This window comes from Jaculus jaculus, chromosome 8 (genome assembly GCF_020740685.1).
Source record: "Jaculus jaculus isolate mJacJac1 chromosome 8, mJacJac1.mat.Y.cur, whole genome shotgun sequence".
Classification (NCBI taxonomy): domain Eukaryota; kingdom Metazoa; phylum Chordata; class Mammalia; order Rodentia; family Dipodidae; genus Jaculus; species Jaculus jaculus.
In genome coordinates, this window is record NC_059109.1 from 101,109,946 (window position 1) to 101,131,752 (window position 21,807).

General features: G+C 45.2%; 1 protein-coding gene across 1 annotated transcript in view; it reads left to right on the forward strand.

The window, feature by feature from the left end:
• The first annotated feature begins 4,495 nt into the window (after positions 1-4,495).
• The window catches only part of Slc24a3 (solute carrier family 24 member 3), a 558,530-nt gene continuing 541,218 nt past the window's right edge, over positions 4,496-21,807 (forward strand). Inside the window, exon 1 of the mRNA XM_004668736.3 lies at positions 4,496-4,616. The gene's annotated coding sequence lies outside the window, so the exon portion shown is untranslated. The remainder of the gene's footprint in view (positions 4,617-21,807) is intronic.

A 21,807-nucleotide genomic window follows, 5' to 3' on the forward strand; every position in this document is an offset into this window, starting at 1 on the left:
GGGGGAGAGAATTGGAGCACCAGGGTCTCAGCCATTGCAATTGAACTCTAGACACTTGTAGTGGGCATGCCCCACCTTGCGCTTGCCTCACCTTTGTGTGTCTGGCTTACATGGGATCTGGAGAGTCTAACATGGGGCCTTAGGCTTTGCAGGCAAGCGCCTTAACCACTAAGCCATCTCTCCAGCCGTTTACTGGCTTTTTGATAAAAGCAATGAGCAACAATGAGGAGTGAAGAAAATATAATTCTTCTTCAGTACAACTAAGGTCTTATCCAAATGTCTGTGACTGTGCATGTGAAAACCCATGTGACCTGCAGGTGAAGGGCACCTGACTAATTGAATTTACACAGTAGTTTCTTGAGGCTACATTAGAATTATGCATCCATAGGAGGCTTGAACACTTCCCAGGCCTGAAGAAAGTCCCACATTCAAGGTTTGGCTCTGGAATGTTCAATGGGAGGATTTCTCTCTTGTCTCCCCAACCTGCCAATATTGGTCTCACTGTGCTCCCTGTGGACAGCTAGTGGTCTTTGCTTGGGGTAAGTCTCCATGTCACTGGTCAGACACAGTGAAGAGGCTCACTTGTCACTTCACTAAGCAAGTTAATGCCATGATTTCTTTTCCTCTCCCTTCCCGGTTCTAGATCAGTGTGTCTGTTTCCCACGATGGGCAATGTTTGCTGTTATGGAGACACAACCTTACTTTGTTGTTGAGACTGCTCTGTCATGTCAGGTCTGGGCACTGTGCGTGAGGGGAGGCAAGAGAACTGGAAAGACTAAAGGTGGACCAAGAGATGTGTCTCGTCTAGGTATAGATAAGGCTGCATCTCACTGGCTGGTAGATTTCATCTGGGCTGAGAGTCCATTGTGTCAATGTGATCACCAGCCTGTCTTGGTGTTTTCTTTGTTTCTAACGCAGAGTGTCACTATAAAGCCCATGCTGAACTCAAATTCCTGATCCTCTTGCTTCCACCTCCCAAGATCAGTGATGACAGATGTGCATCACTATGCCTGGCTTCACAGGAGGGGCTTTTGATTTTTTGCTTGTTGGAAAGGCACAGCTATGCTAACAATGAGTTATCTCTATTCCCCACATTCAGTTCTAAGTCTTCAGGTAACTGAAAGTGAAATGCTATGTATGTAAAACTGGGGCCCAGGAGGGGGAATCCAGCCTCCAGCTCATTGTGGGAGATGCTCTGTAAATACATGTGTACATTCCTGGAGCAGGAAGCGGGGGTGGGGAGGAGTCTAGCATCTCCAGGATCATGCCTATTTTCTATTTTTTCCAAGTAAATTCATCCTCAGGTATAAGCTCAGAGCCTGGAGTTTTCTTCTGAAAGCTACCCTCAAAAAATGGGTTGGAGAGACAACTTAGCAGTTAAGACGCTTGCCAGTGAAGCCAAAAGACCCAGGTTTGACTCCTCAGTACCCATGTAAGCCAGATGCACAAGGTGGCACGTGTCTGGAGATCGTTTGCAGTGGCTAGAGGACCTGGCATGCCCATTCTCTCTGTACTCTATCTCTTTCTCTCTCTCAAATAAATTGAACATACAAAAAACTTTTTTAAAAAAAAACAATAAAAGATCAAATGTGAATGGATCAAAGAATGAAAGTCACAACCGCACCAGTATCCGTAAGGTTCCCAACAGTGGGAGAACACAGGGACATCCTCTACTCTCGCTCCTGCTCCTCTTTCAGCTTTCTGAAACCTCCAAGACTGGGAAGTGGACGTAGGGCAAAAATGACACTTTTCCCTGATAAGGGCATTTCCTCGGGGCTGGGGCCCTTTTCCTCCAGTACTGATTGGACAGCAAGAACCTGTTCCACTCTATACTTGCCTGAGAGTGGGATTCAGAGTGAGGACAAAGAACTTCCCTGATCTCAGGAAAATCCCTGCAGAGGGGCCACCACTTGGGCAAATAAGAAGCCCATCAGAGAACTAAGGTGTTGCCAGGCTGGAAGTTCCACAAGTTGCCACCACCCTCCCTGGGTGAAGGCTGCTGGCTTCATCTTCCTTCTCTACTTCACTGTGTCCCTTTGTCCTTTGCTCTGAAATGTGTCAAAATGACCAACAACTCAAAGAATTCTTTCTCTGGGCCACAAGGGTGTCCTTTGTCTTCCAGGAAATCTCTACTTCCTGGTCTCCTCTTTCCTCCTTCCTCCTTTCTTCACACCTCTGCCCATCACCAGATTACACAAGTCTTTCTGTCTACGGCAGGCATTTTCTGCCCCTGTGAGCAAGTGTTCATTCCCTGACCCAGTGAGTTCCATATTTTCTCTTACTCACCTTTTATTTTCCCTGAAACACTGTTTGAGTGTCTTTACTAATTAGTTGAATTATTCTGAGTTCCTAAAGGTTCTTTTCCGTGTCTCGGAATGCTCAGTGGATGTCACAGAACTGCAGAACTCTCTAAGCATGCTCCGACTCGGATGAACCAACACAGTTTTAAGTCCTCCTCAGTAGCTGGCAACCTGGGCAAAGCCCCTCCCAGACATTGCAGGGCCGGTGTGATGCACGAGGCCATGAGGATGGCAAGATGGATACAGGAATGAATAAAGTGTATGCACAGAAAATGAAAGTCCTCCATGCTATAAAGGCAAAATTATCTCCTGTGGAAAGGAAACCACCAACTGCGTCCCCCGACACCGTCAGGTGGCATTTGGCATGCTATGGGGTGGGAGATGAACCACAATGGAGGACACATTTGGACTCTGGCCCCTCTGCAACCTAGGCACAGGGACAGCTTCTTCCCCACCGTCCTTTCACCCTTCCAAAAAGCTTTCACATAGATACCCAGGTAGATACCCGGTTTCTGGGAGATCCATTGATCCTTTCTGGAACAAGACTTATTTTCAGCAGCACTGCGAAAGGCTTCTCTTCTTCCCTGGGTGGCATCCAGCTAGCAGCCTCAGGGAGGCACCTGGGAGGATGCCAGGGAAGCCCAAGTTGAAAGAGGGAGCGTGCCTGGAATCACTCCGTATTCTGTCTAGTGGGCACCTGCTGCAGAATGGTAGTTCCACCAGCCTCCACACCTTCCCTAGGTTGGGACAGGAGAAATGGGAGAAGAATAGGAGCGTCTTGGGCTCTATCTTCCGGGGTGAGGCAGGCTGATGCAGAAAGCTAGAAACCTCTTCCTCCGATTGGCCAGGGACCCTCGGGCCTTTGCTACTAAGGACCGTAGCAGCTTGCTACCATTTCTTCTCCTTTCCTTCCCCCTCTCCTCCCCTTCCCTCCACCACAGACCTGGGCTTGGTTCAATTCCCCAAGGAGCAATGTAAGAGCCTGGGCCAGAACGAGGGAGCCAGGGCATCCCCAGTGAACCAAAACCCTTTGAGGAGGCCTGTTCCAGGACCTGAGCGGGGCACCCAAGGGGATCTCCGCAAAGGGGCAGAGGGGAACCCGAGAGGCCTGCTGTAGGAGACAGTCATCACCACCCGTAGCCAGACACAGGCAATGGAGTACCTTCTCTGAAGGTCCAGGCTCTGGGCAGTGGGTGGTAGGGTGCTGAAGCAATTCTCGGTTCTTCAGAAAGTTTCAGGCCAACCTTTCTTTCTGGCGATCTCTGCCTAGGGGTGGGGGGTGGGAGGGGGAGGGAGCGTCGGCGCCGGCGCGTTTGTGTGAGTGTGTCCAGCCTCAGCAACTCGTAGCCCGGGCACTTTCTCTTGGCACCTGAAGGTTGCAGGATTGCGCACAGGTCAGCCCAGTGTCTTCCCCGCGCGCCCCATCCTCGCCTGCTGGCCAGCGCCGGGTTGCATTCTCCCCGCTACCACCCGCCCGTGCGCCCCCCACCGTCGCCGCCTACCGACCCCGAGGCAGGCCGGGTGAGCCTAGCAGCGGCCAGCGGTGGGAAGCCCCCCACCCCCACCCCACCCCGGCGGCTCGCTCGTTGCTGCCCGGCCCCGAATCCTCAGCACATGGAGTAAAGAAGGGGCGGCCCCAAGACGCGCTCCCGCAGCCCCGAGAGGTCGGAGTCCTCTCCGGGGTGGAGGTGGGTTCTCCGGCCGGCCGAGTTGGCCAGTGGCGGGCCCTCCTCCCGCTGGTCCTTCCCCGCTCCTCCTCCTCCTCCTCCTCTTCCACGGCCCCCGCCGCCCCCGCCTCCCGGCCGCCCCCGCCGCGCCGCCGCCCAGGCCGAGCGCGGGCGCGGAGCGTGGGAGCCATGGCGCGCGAGGAGGAGAGGGATCCCGAGCGCCGGGAGGCGGCGGCGCGAGCGAGCGGCCAGGAGGAGGAGGAGGAGGAGGACGGGGGGGAGGAGGGACCGAGCGATAGCGACGACGAGGGTGACGGCGAGGAGACCGGCAGCGGCCAGGAGGAGGGAGAGCCGGAGGAGGCGGCGGCCGGGTGGGAGCGCAGCGAGGACGCGCGGCTGCTGCGCGCAGGGCTGCCTCCTCCTGCCGCGGTCCCCGCCGCGGCCGCCCGCGACCCCAGTCGCTGTCCCCGTCCCCGCCGCCCGCAGCCCGGTCGTCCGAGGATGCCGCCGCCACCACCGAGCGACGAGGACCGCGCGCGCCGCCGTCGCCGCCGCCGCCGCCGGAGGGACCTTCTGCTGAGCCAGCTCTGCTTCCTGGCCTCGGTGGCGCTGCTGCTCTGGTCGCTGTCGAGCCTGCGAGAGCAGAAGGGTGAGTGCCCTCCGCTCGCCCCGAGTGGGCGCTGCGGCTCCGGATCGGCTCCGGGGGCTCGGCGAGGAGCGGCTGGGCACGGGCCTGGCCAGACCTCCCCCCATCCGCGCCCTTCCCCGGAGAGACCCGGGCACTCTCCCAGCCCTCCGCTGTGCCCGGGAGGAGGAGAGCCCGGACCACGCTGTGCAGCAGAAGCAGCCGGTCCCCCGCCTCCCACCCCCCAACCCGGGCACCCTGGACACTTTTACCTACGCCTCTTGCCTCTCTCCCTTGCCATCCTGAGGGACTGGAGGTGGTAGAGGTGGCAGGCAGACTCATCTTCAACAAGTCCTCCCCCGCACGTCCAAGGCCAGTGAGAAAGTTGTCCTGATAGGAGTGGGTACCTGTGCAGGTAACCGCCTGTACTCCTGGCTGGCTGCAGGCTTGCAGGGGTTAGCTGGTACTTTACGCCCCGCTCGGCACTGGCTCGCCATGTAGATCAGGCAGGGTGGGCAGCGCCTTGTCACCTTTGTGGTTGTTTCCGGAACAGGTGCTAGGAACTTCGAATGGGGAAAAGAGTGTTAGCCACCAGACAGGGCTTAGGAATGACTCCTTGTAGTAGGGCTTCTCACCCGGAACATATGGGTTCCTTTCCCACGGCCGCCTTCCTTCCGCAGACCTGCTGCTGCTGCTGGGGAATCGACCACTCCTCACGCTGTCCGCGGTGCCCTGCGGGGGAGGGGGTCTGTGCGCGCGCACACGCGCGCGCGCCCGTGCACAGGAACACAACTTTGGTTTTTATCTTTGTCCTTGTCCCCTTTGGAGCTAAAATAGACCTTGTGGAGAAATGTGCACGGAACAGTTGTCCATTGAAAACAATTTGGACTCCGAGGTGCAGCTGTCTTTAAGAAGGAGGGGGGAGGAGGATGGACTTGGAGGAATGTTGTTAAATGATTTTACATCCCATCCTTTCAAGTGACAGGGTTTGTGGGGAAAACAGTCATCTAAATGGTGTGTGTGTGTGTGTGTGTGTGTGTGTGTGTGTGTGTGTGTGTGTTTGTGTGTGTGTGTGTTGGGGGAGCAGTAACAAATATGTGCTGTAGTGTTAAGATACACACAGCTCTGATAGGAGGTGTTGTAAAGCACAGAATAAAGACATTTTGATAGTGACGGTGACACGTTTTTAAAGGCACTATCAATCAAGAAATGGTTCTCCCTTAAATTGCCTGTGTGGTGCTTCATGGTGAAACTCAGTGGGCATTCAGGTCTTAGCAGATCTCTCTACAGACTTCATCATATATGGTAATAAGAAGAGAGGCCTCCTAATCTTCAGAGAAGCCTGCGAAACTCTCCATTGCTTGTGAATCAGATCTTCTGGCCATGGGTGCTGACATCCGGGAGGGAGCTGTGCCATTTGAGGGAAGCAGAGTTCTTTCCAAGGGCAGATTCGGAACTGCCAGGCATGTGCCCACTGCTTTAGTGTCAGTAAGGGCTCCCAGTTTTTTTGTTTTTTTTTTTCCTGGTTGGGAAACCAGGTGATTATAGTTCATGCTACCTTTGGAAAGGGCTGTTCCAAGTCAGTTTATACTCTGGCCATTTTCCCAGCATGTTGGAGTCCTATGAGTGACAAGATTCCCGCCACTTTGCAGGATATACATTATTTTCTGGAGGATGAATGTGACACCCACAATTAAGTAATCAGTTGCAGGAGGTTGCACCCCCTATGAAAATCTGGGATCATCTGGGGGTAATGTGGTGTCAGGCACTGTAAACTTGGAACCTGATGACCAGATTGTGATTTTTGCAGTGGTTTCCCTGGTGTTGACATTTCTGTGTTCAGGTGCTCCTGACTCAGGTGCCATTCCATAGCATTCCCTCACCCCCACCAATCTCTACCTTTCCCCTTGTTTCTTCTTCATGTTTTACAATTCTCTTTATCCCTCTCTCTTCTTCTTTACCTCTTCCCATCAATGTTAGCGCCTGAAAGATTTAATTGGGAAAACACAACAGTGTTCATGATGGCGCTGGCCAGCCTCTGTTTATCTGACCCCCCCTTCAAAAAACGACATGTTATTTCTACGTTTCCTTCCATTGGATCATGGTGGTTTCAATAGGTGCAGTACAGCAGCCTTTAATAGCAAGGCATAGTTTTCCTTGAAGATCACTTGAACATATTAATTAATGCATGTAAATCTACAAATGATGACATTTCTGCTTGGGAAATTACCATTCAGCATTTTCAACACTTAAATAGTGACTCTTACACCCCCAAACTTGGAAGACACTCCACATAATGGTCTTTTCAGAATGGATAAAGCAAAGACTTGACATTTAACTTTGTTTTAATGACAAGATGGGGCTGGGGAGTTGGCTTAGCAGTTAAGGTACTTGACTGTGAAGCCTAAGGACCCAGATTCAATACCCTAGTACCCACATAGGCCAAATACACAAGGAGGTACATGCAACTGGAGTTTGTTTGCTGTGACTACAGGCCCTGGTGTGCCCATTTTCTCTCTATCTATGCCCTCCTCTCAAATAAATTAAAATAATATTTAAAATATTTTTCAAAAAAGACTAGGTATCTTAGGCTGGACACTTAGGTTCAAGTCGCAGAACGAGTGAGGGGTTGAAGGAAAAACCAACCTAAGGTGGCTTTATTCTTGGTTCCCACTGGTGTTCCCTGATGTTGGTGCCACAATCCGGATGAAGCACTGTGATATTTTCATAATTCCATGGGGATGCCTTAATCATAGCATGCAGTCATTATTAAATTCTCAGAAGCTTATTTTCTAACACATATTGATCTTGCTTTTTTTTCTTCCCTATGAAAAGAACAGTTTCTTTCCCAATCCAAATAGATGTGTGGCAGTTATGTTACATAATGTTGTATAATACTTTTATTATGGAATTCAGGAATCGTTTTTTGATTTCTAACATAAGCCTGGATTTGGTTATATACTGAAAAGTTTCAGTTGTGATCTGAAAGACTCTTAGTGTGTTTAGTATTCAGTTACAGGCAGTGTGGAGAAGAATCTATACTGATTTGTTTCTGTGGAGATGGAACATGAGGTTTGTTTAATTTAGGTCAGAGAGCATTAGTGCTGGAATGAAGAGAAATCTTAATTCTAACTGAAAAAAGTAGTAATAGTAACTACAATGTGGTGGGCTGTTGGGTGCCAGACTTTGTGCCAAGCACACCTTATGGACATTTATTTAATCTGCAAACGTGCTCCAAACCCGTGGGCCTTCAGCCATGAGGAGACAAACCCCAGGTGCTCTGTCTCATTGTTGCTGATGAAGATCTCATTGTTGATCTCTGTTGTTCAAAGCCCATTGAAATAAGGTGGTAGATTTGTTAATGATGCTTACTTTATTTTCTTCAATCAGAATATATTATTTTATACATTTTGAGTGATTTAAAAGTGTTTAATTTTGGTCTGACATAAACTATGTAGCTATCTTTTTCCAGAAGTGGTGTGACAAAAAGCCCAGGGGTTCTAATTCAGGAGTAATTACAGACATCCTCTCTAGAAAATGCTCAAGAGAGTAGCTCAGAAATATATTTCCACACACATATATGCTTATTCGATTGTGCATATGTGTATGTTATGCATATAGAACAGGATCACCCTCAAGTTCAGTATAAAACAGCTATTTAATGTCTTTGTTCATGAATGCTTTTGCTCTGGAATTTGGATGGGCACAGTGGTGATGGCTTTTCTCTGCTTCATTATGTTGGGGACCTCAGCTGGAAAGGTTGCAAGCCCTGGTGACTTGGCAGCTGGATCTGGAATCACCCCAGACTACATCACTTCCATGTCTCAGGATTGATGTGGCTGTTGGCTCCTCACCGACACATGGCCTTTGCATGTGGCTCAGCTTGAAGCCTCTCAGAGCATGGCAGTTGGGTTCTAAGAATGAGTGCCCCCACAAAGCAAGGCAGAAGTGTGTGGCACTGTAATCTTCTAGCTTAAGAAGCTGCATGGTGCTATTGCCATTATTTTCTTCCAGTCAAGGCAGTGACAAATATCAGCCCAGGTTGCAAGAGTGGGGGTCATTCAGCGGAGTGGCAAATAGACATACCAACATCCACACACATATACAGGTTTGATGGGAAATACCCTGCTGGGTGTATTTAGAAAATCCAGGAATGTGAAAGGAGTGACCATTGTCATTTCTCAAGGTGGGCAAATGACAATGAAGCATATATATAGGCACATGCATATGTATATTCAGGTGCACACTTGCCATGTAAGCATGAATGCTATGGTGAGCTGAATGTAAACGTTTCCCATAGCCTCAAGTGTTTGTGTTTGAACTTCCCACTTCCACCCCAGCAGGTGGAGCCCTGCTAGGCGAGGTGTGTCACTAGGGGAGGATCCATTTTTATTATTAATCATGAAGTTTACTATATGAATGCATCTGATGTTGGCCATATTGCCATTGTGTTATACTCATACCCCTGCTTCCTCACCCTCAACCCACTGAGGGTGGGGAAGTAGGTATATAATGCAGGGATATAAAGCAGGGATATAACCTCAGTGGGGTTATTAGCATTTGCTGTGGGGTCATGAATGTATAGGTCATTCTCTCTTTGCCACCCTGTAACTCTAACAACTTTTCAATGTGTATGGGGAGGGGGCGGATCTTGAGTCTAGACTACTGTGTGCTCGGAGCCATCTTGTGGTTGCTGAGTTCTCTTTCTGATGCGGTGGTATGATGAAATGAGCCAGCTTCCTCCACCATGATGAAGCTTCCTTTCGAAACTGTAAGCCTGAAATAAACTCCTCCCCCCTCCCTGCCACCTGATAAGCTGCTTCTGGGCAGGTATTTTATCAAGCAAGGAGAAGGTAAGGACTACATATATGCATAATATCTTTGAAATGTCTTCCAGTCATGAAAGTGTGGCTCCTCTTACCTGGCATGGGGCCTGGAGGTAATCTTTGAAGGAAGGTTACAAGGGGAGATTCTGACTGCTCATTTGAGAGTCTGTCTCTGCTTTTGTGCCATCTTTCAAATGACTTAGAGTCAGACCCATACACTCCACGACTTACCATCCCCTCCACCAGCCTTCGCTTATCTGATTTTACAACCTGAGACTTTCTGTCGCTTCATAAGAGAGTGACCCTTTTGGCCTCAGATTTCTTTCATTTGTTGTTCCCACTGACTGGCCTGTGGTGCCCACCACTACAACTAGATAAACTTTTGCTTCTAAAGCTTGTTAATTCCTTCTTTTTGGTTCCTGATCTCCTTGGCTCTATTAGAACCCCTACTTTACTCTCTGAAAACACTCTTTTGCCATTCATGGAATTTATCAGATGTGACAACTATGTATTTGTTTGGTCAAGAGTTGAGTAACATTCCTCCTCATCAGATTTTGAGCTTCAGGAGGTCTGGGAACATGTGGACTCTCCATACTTCTGTCACGTCTATCACCCAGCCTACGATAGGAGCTCAAGAGGTATTTGTTATAGAGGTACCTATGAAAAGTTTGTTAGATAAGAAAACCTTCTTGATTTCCGAACTACAATACCTGTGCTAAAAAGTAGCTACCATGTATTTGGAGCCCATGAGCGGCATACACTTTATATGCATTATTTCTCATCCTTCAAATTCAATGTTATAATTTACCATTCCTGGGATAGCACTGAACTGAAGAAAGGTGGCAGGCAGTTCCTAGGATCAGTTGATTACTGGCAGGATTTGCACACGGATGGATGTCCCTGTGTTAAAGCAGTGCAGTGCTACATTTTCCAGCCTTGGCTGAGGAGGATATGAATTCAAGATGGGGAAGCACCCTGCCTTTTTCAGTCAACCAAAGAGTAAAGGAGTAACAGAAGGTTGGTTTCATAGAAGCAGTATTTTAGAAACACATTGCTTTGCAACCTTGTCTATTTTCTGCACAAACATATATAGATGTGTTTCCTTCCTCCTGGCTTTTCTTAGCTGCTCATCAACCCAGATTTTTCTCAAAGATTTCCTTTGCTTGCAAGTCTTGAATCCTTGTGGGAAGATTTTTTACCCTGGAGGGTTGGCAAAGCCAAAAGAATTGCAAAACTAGCTATTTGCTGAGAATTCCAAGGCCTGGTGGAAGTTGGCTGATAGTACAGGATTTGGCAACTTTCTTTCTGTAAGGAGTGTTCCTTGAGCAAAAGAAAAAGAAGTTATTGGTGGTGGAGTGGGGACGGGGGGGGGGGGGGCAAGAATACGACACAGTGTTTTCTAATGGGGAGACCAAGGTCTGGGGAATTCAGAAAATGCCCCTGGGTCACAAGGCAAGTGGACTATGTTGTCAGGAAGGTAATTAGAGGGTTTCTGGCCTGGTTCTGCCTTCTGTTTCTGTGGGCTTTGTTTAGTAATTAGTTTTATTTGTTGTTTGAAGTAGTTTTAAACAGGCTGCTATCTTGTAGGATTTGAGTTTGAAATGTTAAGGACTCATGTGGAAGAAGGTTTTCTTTGAGCCAAGGGGTGATGTGCTCTGGGCATAGCAGGGTTCCACCTGCTAGCCTCTTGTCAGTCCTCTTTGGGCCCAGGCTTCCTCCTCTCTTCCTCTCCTCACCGTTGCTAGCCCAGGCTTCCTCCTCTCCTCACCATTGCTAGCCCAGGCTTCCTCCTCTCCTCACCGTTGCTAGCCCAGGCTTCCTCCTCTCCTCACTGTGGCTAGCCTAGGCTTGCCTCCTCTTTTCACTGTTGCTGGCCTAGGGGTTTCATCGTCCTTTGCTGGCTTCCCTATCCCTGTCCTCATCTTTGTAAACTGTCTTTGTAGGAAATTCTTGTCAGCAGTGCAGGGAGTCCCTCCCTGTATCCCATGGATGCCAAATCCAGGGACCTTCACCTCTTCCTTTATTAAACCTCTGGAAGGTATTTTTCTGGTTGGAGGGGTGACAGTGGTATCTAAGATGGCCACCCACTATCTTTCCTTGAGGTATGATAAAAAGAGAAGCACTCAAGAGCTGATGTTTAAGAATTATGAGAAAGATGAATGAGAAGTACAGCATGCTTCTAACAGGTCATCCTGCCTACAAGAAGCTGAAACCTGAAAACAAAAAGAACTAGAAGGGTAAAGAATAGGGAGTGAGCTGGGCATGGTGGCACACATCTTTAATCCCAGCACTTGTGGAGGATCGATCACTTTTAAGTTCAAGGCCTATCTGGGACTACAAAGTGAGGCAGGTTAGCCTGAGCTGGAGTGTGATTCTGCCTCAGAAAAAGCAAACAACCAAACAACAACAGGGAGAGAAAAAGACAAATACATGGAGAAGTGCACAAAAGATTCTGGGAGGCAGTTTGCAAAAGTGCAACAGTCAATGGCCAATGGACACAAATGGCATTTTTTAACGTTCTCAATGGGGAAATGTGAACTTAAAAATAATGAAATGCCTTTTGTAGCACTAGATTGTCAAAAATAAAATGTTGGTAAGGATTCAAACAAAATAGCTCCCTTTCACTTCAGATGAGGAAATAAATTGCTATCCTTGGTGGGCTGCAATACATTGATAACATCTTTGGCATTGATCTGACATGTGTCCCATCCTTTTAGTGAGATTCAAGTGTAGTAAGAGAAACAAGAGAGGATTGTTTATGAACCCAACATGGACTGGTTGCTTGAAAGGGCCTAATGGATGGAGGACAAGGCACTGGGCCAGAACGATGGTGTATTTGCTAAGTCAGCAAGACCAAACAGAAGGACTCACAAGCTGACAGGCCATCTTCACCTAGTCATCTTTACATGAGCCTGTGCTGGTAGTTTTGGTCTTTAATGATTAATGAGGGAAGGAGACATAGGCTTGTTCTACCAAGGGATCCAAGTGTAGTTAAATACAACATGGAGATTATTTTCCTTGAAACATACACATGGCTAGAGGGTTAGAATAGTTGAATAGAAACTCAACATCCTTGGACCCATTGTGGGCCATGAAACTGGTCAGTTGTGACTCTGAACTCTGGAGTTTGGGGATAGATGTGAGCTCTAGGGAATAGTGGAAAAGCTTATGTCATTCCTGGAACTGACCAAAACCATGCTTATTTCAACCATGAAATCTAACAGTTGTTCCTTCCCTTTCAATAGCTACTTATTCCCTAGAGGTGAACACACAGCCAGCTCATCTGCTACCTAGTTTGGTTCTTTGCCACCCATTTGCAAGTTTTGTGACATTTGCAAAACCACTCTTTAGTCCCCACCCCTCCCATACAGTGCTGCTTTGTTTGGGTTCTTAAAATAATTATTTTCACTTTAGAGAGCTCGTCTGCTACTGGCATTTGAACCTGTGGAGCACAAGAAAGAACAAAGTGGGTCGGGGAGGCCTCCGTGACCAGTAGAGGAGGCATTACATGTTGACATCAGGAAGTCAGCCGTGCCATTTTTCAGACAGAACAGGAAGCATCCATTTTTGGATAGTTTGACTGTGTGAGCTGGTGGAACATAGCTGACAGTTTAAAATCAAAATTATAAGCAGTTGCAGCTGCAGCTGCAGGTGAGGACTTGTGAGTAGTATACCAGACGGTGAAAATTGTCTCTTTGGTGAGCTCATGGTCCTCAGGTTCTGCATGGTGTAATCACCTGGGGAGCTGTGGATGCCACATTCCCAAGGCCCTGTTCCCAAAGATGCTGATGTAACACACCAGGGTGTGGAGTGGGCATTAGTACTTTTTAAAAAGTGATGCTGTTAAAGTAAGGGAGAGTGCCCCCCACCCCCAGGGTAGACTGACATTGTTTATTCATCTTACCAAGGCTGTGTAAATGCTCTTTGTTGCTGAGCTCTGGAATACACTGTGCTACTTTTCCCTGTCCTGTATGTAAAGTAATACTCCCATGCTTTGTTCTCTAGGCCTTTCTCACAAATGAAGCCCAGACTCTTCCTTTGGCCTCATCTCATCTTAATATGTACAGCAATGTTACATATTCTATCGTGTTTTCTTTTGGAAGCAATCCTTACCAGATTCTTCTAGCCTGCTCTAGTCTGGACAGGTTGCTTGCTCAGCCTGCTGTCCAGCTGTCATCTTGCCATCTCCCTTCAGTCTCGTCTTGTTCATGTCTATCAGTTCTCTCTTGTGTTGAAAGCCGTGCTTCCTGGAAGCCATGCATGTGTCTCTCTTGCCTTATTCCTGCATTTACGGTTACACTTTTCAGACCACACTTTCCAGATGCCTCTACGATAAGGCAGGGGAAGTACAGGTTTGAGATCTTGTGTGTTTGAAAATATATTTCCTCTACACACGTACATATTCAATGCATTGGAGCCAAGAATTCAGATTGGAACCCAGCATGGTGTTCTACACCTGTAAACTAGCACTTGGGTAGGTGAAATAGAAGGGTTGTGATTTGGAAGCCACCCTGGGCTACAGAGTGAGATGCTGTCAAAAAAAAAAATTAGGCTGAGCCATATTTTCTCTGGGATTTGAAGGCTTGAATGTCTTCCTCCTTCCAATGATACCTCAGCAAAGTCTAGCACTACCCTAGTTTTTAATTGTTTTTAGAATCTGTTCCTCCCTCTAAGAGATGGATATTATTTGCTTTGCTTCTAGTGCTAGTTATGTGACTAGTGGGTATCTGTGTTTAACCTTTTTCCTAGATTTTTCACCAGGTTCTTTTAATGTGGAAGTGAACGTCATGCATGTCCAGGAACTTTTCCACTGTGAGTTCCTCCTTCCTTGCTTATCCCCAGTCTCTTTCTGACTTGTCTGTTGTTGGGACGTTTGAGTTCCTGTATGGATCCCTTAATTTTCATATATCTTCTTTCCCACCTCTCTCATCATGCTTTTACTCTAAGTTTTTGCTCCTTTTTGGTGGTGTTGTTTATTTTTATTTATTTATTTATTTGAGAGCAACAGACAGAGAGAGAAAGAGGCATAAAGAGAGAGAGAGAGAGAGGAGAGTGGGCATGCCAGGGCTTCTTACCACTGCAAACGAACTCCAGATGCATGCACCCCCTTGTGCATTTGGCTAACTTGGGTCCTGGGGAATCGAGTCTCCAGCCCTTTTCTTTTTGAGATAGGGTCTGTTAAATAGCTCAGGCTGGCCTTGAGCTTATGATTTTCCTGCCTCCCAAATGCTGAGATTACAGACATGTGCCATCACTATATGTTTTTGGCTTAATTTATGCAGACTTTCTTAACCAAGAATTTCCAACTCTTACCCTGAGTTTTCAATTTCTGCTGAGTTAATTGTCCTGTACAAGTTATTTTAATAGCACCCCATCCTACCGTATCACATTTTACTTCTAAATATGTATATATTTGTCTTTGAAGTTTCTTTTCTTCCATCCATGGACTCTGGTTCTCCAAGTTGCTAATGTCCATTTATTTTGTTCTGCTTTGCATACTATGTATTTTGAGAAGAAGTCCTGGTGAAGTTTACATGTGTAGGTGTGACTGTTGCAAAGGTGATTAGAGCAGTACTGGAGGCTTTTGTTAACTCTGAATGCTCTTGAGAGGTCATCTGACTGGGTCACTCATTGGGCCAAACTGTAGCTCTTTAGCTTTCCTTCATTATCAGGGGGTGGTTGAATTTTCCAGAGGAAGATCATTCAATATCCTGCCTCAAGGGGAAAGACCTGTTCCTTCTGGGAATCCAGTGAGAGGGGAAGTTGGTGCTGCGGGAGGTTCCTTGAGCAAAAGCTCATCCTATGATGCAAGCTATACTCATTCCTCCCAACTCAGGGTATGCAAAGGTTAGATAATTTGTTTGATGACAGAATTAGATCATCCCAAGTTTCTTTAAGTTACTCTTCCTTTCCTTTCCTTTTCAGTTTGAGCTGTTATATTACATAGCAGAATTTCAAATTCATATGTGAATGGAAGAAGTAATATGGAGACATCCATCATCCATTTTTCTAATATGCTACATTAGTAATACTTTTCAAAACTGTAGTATACTACCACCAAGACAGTGACATTGGTACAATCCACCTTGCTACCTTGTTTACTAGGATGTGCCCTCTGTTTTACAGTGTGTGTGTTTGTGTGTGTGTGTGTGTGTGTGCGTGTATGTGTGTGTGTGCGTGTGTATATGTGTGCTGGTGGTTTGATTCAGATGTCACCCACAAACTTAGGTGTTCTGAATGCTAGGTTACCAGCTGATGAAGATTTGGGAATTAATGCTTCCTGGAGGCAGTGTATTGTTTGGGGGAGGGCTTACGTGTATTATAGCTAGTTTCCCCTTGCCAGTGCTGGACATACTTTCCTGTTGCTATTGTCCACCTGATGTTGGCCAGGGGGTTATGTCCACTCTCTGCTCATGCCATCGTTTTCCCCTGCCATAATGAAGTTTTCCCACAAGTCTGTAAGCCAAAATAAATCCCTTTTTATCCTCCAAAGCTGCTCTTGGTCGGGTGATTTCTGCCAGCAATGCAAACCTGACTGCAACAGTAAAGTTTATACTGAGAGTGACATTGCTAGTAGATACCTGACTGTGTGGCTTTGACTTTTCGGAGCTGATTTTCAAGAGGAATGTGGAAGGACTATTCTGGTGAGAGTTGAAAGACCTGAATTCAGTAAGAACTAAAGACTGTGAGTTTTGACTTATGAGGGTGAGAAGAAGCTTTGCTTGGACTGGGATAAAAGCAATTTATGTGAGAGGCTTGCTGTTATACCCATGTCCTGAGAATTTGTGCAGGGTAACATTATGTAGAAATGGACTGGTGTGAGCAGAGGGATATAGCTCAGAAATGAAATCTTTGGGCTGAAACTTCTGCCTGTACAGCTGCAATTATATGTGATTACAACCTTTGAGATTGGGCCAGCTGATCTGCACTGGGACAAGAGGAAGAATGTAGATACTTTTGAATCTGAGTGCTCAAGGTGTGTCCTATTCTTCAAAGTTTGCTTTATTCACCCTTAGATTAACAAATTGGCACCCTACCTGGTATTGTAGAGTATAAGATATGCAGGAAATAGAGGATCATTGAGTTTGAAAAATGGTCTTGTGTTTTGGAAATGGTCATGGGCAGTGTGTAGCAGGTTTCCTAGATGCCTGCGTGGAGACCTGATAGAGCCATGGGGATGGACTGTGGGTTGCAGTGGAGACCCAGTGGCAGTGCTGGGACCACTAGATCACTTCTAAGGAAAGCTGCAGGCCCCAGATGAAGGTTTCCAGGACTATGAGTAGCCTAGCTGGAGGGGCAGGAATTGGAACTTCAGAGATTTGTTGCTAGTTAGAATTATCGCACTTGGAGATTTGTCAATGACTAGAGTTGTTGGGCTTGGAGCTACAGAGTTTGATGCTTTCCCTAGTTCTTTTAAATCTTGCATTGATTGGATATTTTTTTTTGCTATGCCCAGTGCCATCTTTTGCAGTGTGAATGTTTATTGTGTACCATTATGGGTTTGGGGGAAATTTTTGGTATTATGGCTCAGTTAAAAGACCTTGGATTATAGGGATATTTGAACATCATTAGGATTGATAAAACTAAAGGGACCAGTTTCCCCTTGCCAGTGTTTGGAACACACTCCATACTCCTGTTCCCGTTGTCTACCTGATCTTGGCCAGGGTTGATGTCCACCCTCTGCTCATATATTGTCTTCCCCCGCCATTGCAGCTGTTCTTGGTTGGGTGATTTATGCCAGCAATGTAAAAGCGACTGCAACAGAGAGAGAGAGAGAAAGAGAGAGAGAGAGAGAGAGAGAGTGAGAGAGTGTGTGTGTGTGTTGGATTCTGTGTAGTTTCAGTACCTATGTAGGTTTGTGATCTACCACTACTCTCAAGAACATCAAGGCAGTGGACAAAGGTCACCATGTCACTATGTTGCCCTCTTATGACAAAACCATCTGTACCTTTTGCTGCAAAGGAACTGTGAAATAAAGTAATTTGGATTATATCTTTCCAACAACTTAGTATTTTTAACTTTAAGAATTAGGATAAATTCTACCACCAAGAATATTTTCACTGTGCACAAAATATTCTTATAAGAAAATAACCACCAAGTCAATCTACATTTCAAAAATTAGGACAGGAAGAGTTTTCTTTGTTTGCAGTTTTATCATTGTCATGTATGGAAACATGAAGTTGGTGCCAGATAAAGGCTACTAGGCTTGGCTTGTTAACAGTTTCTTTGATGGATATTTTTGTTTGTTTGTTTCTTGAGGTAGGGTCTCAATACAATTTTTTCCTGACATTTGTACACTATTTCTGAATAAATATCCATGGAAACTGTTTATTGAGGAAGTTATTCAAGTAGCCTAGCAATATGATTTTCAACATTGATTGTATCTGGGAGTTTTAGGGATGGAAGTGCTCTTAGAGGCCACTGAGTCTAAACCTGGAATTCACCATGTGCTCCCAGGCTGGCCTCAAACTCATGGTAATCCTCCTACCCCGACCTTCTGAGTGCTGGGATTTATAAAGGCATGCACCACAACACCTGGCCTTCTACATCTGATTTTATGTTGGAAGGCAGTGACATTGAAGGAAACTAGACTTGTGGTTCCTTGCTTGAAAAATACTTAAGAAAACACACCAGAAAGTTAAAGGGTAAAGGTGGGATACATTTAATGAAAACTAACTTGAGGTAAAACTGTCTTATACTCTGATGTGTTATTGAAGTGTTGGAATTTTTCTAGGAAATGTTTTTGACATTCACTGTAGTCAGTTCATGGGAAAAATAGAGATTCAGGGTAGCTACTTTATTTGTTTAAGCAGGAGCACTGGGCACTAGGATTCCTGACTTACATTATTAGTCTACTACCCTCTTTCTGTATAGTTACTTAATATAATCAGTAGGACGGTTGGCTCTTTGGAAAATGACTGTTCCTTCATTTTTGGTGGGGAGGGATGAGGGGGATTTTGAATTTATACATTTACAATGTAGTTTTTTCTCCTTGCTCTTGCAATCCTGGACTGTATCCTGATCACCAGTTCTGAAGAAAGTCAAGCTTCCTGTGACTTTAACAACCAAAATTTGAAAATTTGATGTGAAGGACCTTCAGAATGAAATTCCAATTTGATGGCTTAAAATCAGAGAGGTGTTTTGAATTATACACAGAAAGTAAACTCATTGCACATACTATAAACATATCTAGGTGTGAATTCAGATTAATTCCATTGCTTTTCAACATTGTGATATATTTCCTACTTTGGGCATGTTAAAATTGATACTACTGGCTGGAGAGATGGCTAAGCAGTTACTACCACTTCCTGAGCAAGCATGAGGGCCTGAGGGGGCCTGAGGAGACCTGAAACCCCTGAGTTCAGTTGCTTATCACCTATGGAAACAGCTAGGCATGGTAACACATGTACTTGTAACCCCAGTCTGGAGGAGAGCAGGGAGGAGCCTAGAGAACTGCTGGTGCTCATGAGCATGGTAAGCTCTAGTATCAGTAAGAGACTCCTTCTCAAGGAAACATGATGAGTTGTGGAAGAGGCTCAACCTGCCAGTTTCCTGTACGCTGTTCTCCACCAGTGAGCACAGGATGTGCCTATCTGTGCACACGTGCACTGCCACCACACAAACCCTACCACACCTACTACTGCTACTATATACACGCACACACACACGACATCAGACTGCATATCACATCATAGATCTTTAAATTTAAAAATGAACATAATATCTAAATTAAATTTGCATGTAGTAAAACTTCAGGATAAAGAATATCATCCCTCCCCCACAAAATATCTCCCTCAAGTCATGCCTTTGAACTCATACCCTTACCCTTATCTCTGACCATGACCCATTCTCTTTCACCGTAGTTTTGTCTTTTAAAGAAGTTTTTGGTAGCCAGGTGTGATGGCACTAGGGAGATATAAGCAGAAGAATCATAACTTTGAGGTCAGTTAGAACTATATATACTGAGACCTTCTTTTGAAAACAAAATGCAACCAAAAAATATTCCACAAATGGAATCCTCCAGTCTGCAATTTGATCTTTCTTGTATTTAATGTCATGATTTTCAGGGCCTGAGAGATGGTTTAGCAGTTAAACACTTGCCTGTGAAGCCTAAAGATTCCAGTTTGAGGCTCGATTCCCCAGGACCCACGTAAGCCAGATGTACAATGTGACACATGCATCTGGAGTTCATTCGCAGTGGCTGGAGGCCCTGAAGCACCCATTCTCTCTCTATTTGCCTCTTTCTCTCTCTGTCTGTTGCTCTCTAATAAATAAAAACTAAGCAAAAAATCATGATTTCCAGATTCATCTAAGGTATCTCCTGAGTCAGTAGTAGTTCACTCCCTCCTCCCACATGTATGGGTATATAGTACACCAGGAGAGATATTTAATAGTTTGTTCATTTTCCTATTATACAGCATTTGAATTTCTTCTGGTTTTGATAATTGTGAATATTATAATTATAAATATTAAGCTCCAAGTTAATAATTTCTTTTTCTTAACTTATTATACTGGCTACATCTTTTAGCACCATGTTGCATTTGAAAAGCCATATATGCCTTGTCCCTGATGTTAGGATGGAAAAATTTAGTCCTTCCCTGTTAAGTTTAATGTTTACTATAGACTTTTCTTAGATGTATTTTAGGAAGTTAAGGAACTTAATTTCTAATTATAATTTGCTGGGATTTTAAAAAAATAATTAATTTATTTATTTTCAGAAAGAGAGAGAGAGGGAGAGAGAGAGAAAGAATGAGAATGGGCACACCATGGCCTATAGCCACTGAAAACAAACTCCAGACACTTACACCACCTTGTGTGCCTGGCTTACATGTGTACTGGGGAGTTGAATCTGGGTCCTTAGGCTTTGCTAGAAAGTGCTTTAACTGCTAAACAATCTCATCAGCCCATGATTTTTTTTTTTTTTTTTAATCAGGGATGGATGTTGTGGTTTGTCAGAGGTATTTCGTATAACAATTAATGTCCTCATGTTCTTTTTTTTCTATGGTGGATTACAGAATTATTTTTTTATATGTGGTAGGCATGTATATTCTGGATAAACCATACTTGATCATGGTATATTTTTCATTTTATATTTCTTGGATTTGACTTGACGAAATTTTGTTGAGGACTTTTGTGCCTATGATCTTATGAAATAATGGTCTACAGTTTTCTTTATTTCCATTTTCCTTCTACTTTGTCTGGTTTTGATATCAAGATAATACTGGTCTTGGGCTGGAGAGATGGCTTAGCGGTTAAGCGCTTGCCTGTGAAGCCTAAGGACCCCGGTTCGAGGCTCGCTTCCCCAGGTCCCACGTTAGCCAGATGCACAAGGGGGCGCACGCGTCTGGAGTTCGTTTGCAGAGGCTGGAAGCCCTGGCGCGCCCATTCTCTCTCTCTCCCTCTATCTGTCTTTCTCTCTGTGTCTGTTGCTCTCAAATAAATAAATTTTAAAAAAATTAAAAAAAAAAGATAATACTGGTCTCATAAAATGAATTATATTTCCTAGAAAAAGATTACTTAGAATTGGTCAATCCACTAGTTTTCCACAGGTATTTCTCTATGACATAAAGGTTAAAATATTATGTCTCTATGATGGCAATCAAAATCACAGTTTTTTGAGTCAGAACCTCACAATGTAGCTCAGACTGCCCTCAACTTCATTATCCTCTTGCTTTAGCCTCCAAAGTGCTGGGCTTACAGATGCATGCTACTACTTCTGGCATAAAATTACAATATTTTTGTTAGTATTATAGAAAGTTGTATTTCTTTTTTTAAATATTTTTTGTTCATTTTTTTATTTATTTACTTGAGAGTGACAGAGAGAGACGGAGAGAAAGAGACAGATAGAGAGAGAATGGTCATGCCAGGGCTTCCAGCCACTGCTAATGAACTCCAGATGCGTGCACCCCTTGTGCATCTGGCTAACGTGGGTCCTGGGGAATCGAGTTTCAAACCAGGGTCCTTAGGCTTCACAGGCAAGCGCTTAACCACTAAGCCATCTCTCCAGCCCGAAAGTTGTATTTCTTAAGCACTTAACCTGCCCAAGACACTGTTCAAATATTTTTTCTATCTTGACTTTCATTTCCCAATCATCCTATGGAGTAGGTACCATTTTTATCTCCATATTACAAAGATAAATTAAACAGAAAAGTTGAGGTGAATTGCTCAAGAGCGCAAGGTTTCTGTGTGACCAAGTTGGATATAAATACAAGCTGATTCCACATCCCATGAAATTAACTATCACATTGTTTGATTATATCTCTTGATTATATAATTCTAATTCACTCAGGTCTCTATTTGAGATAGTGAGGTAGTTTTTTCCATGACCTCACTGTGGTAAATTTCTTGTGTGGAAGTCTTTGTCAATATCTGACAATTTCTTTCAGTTG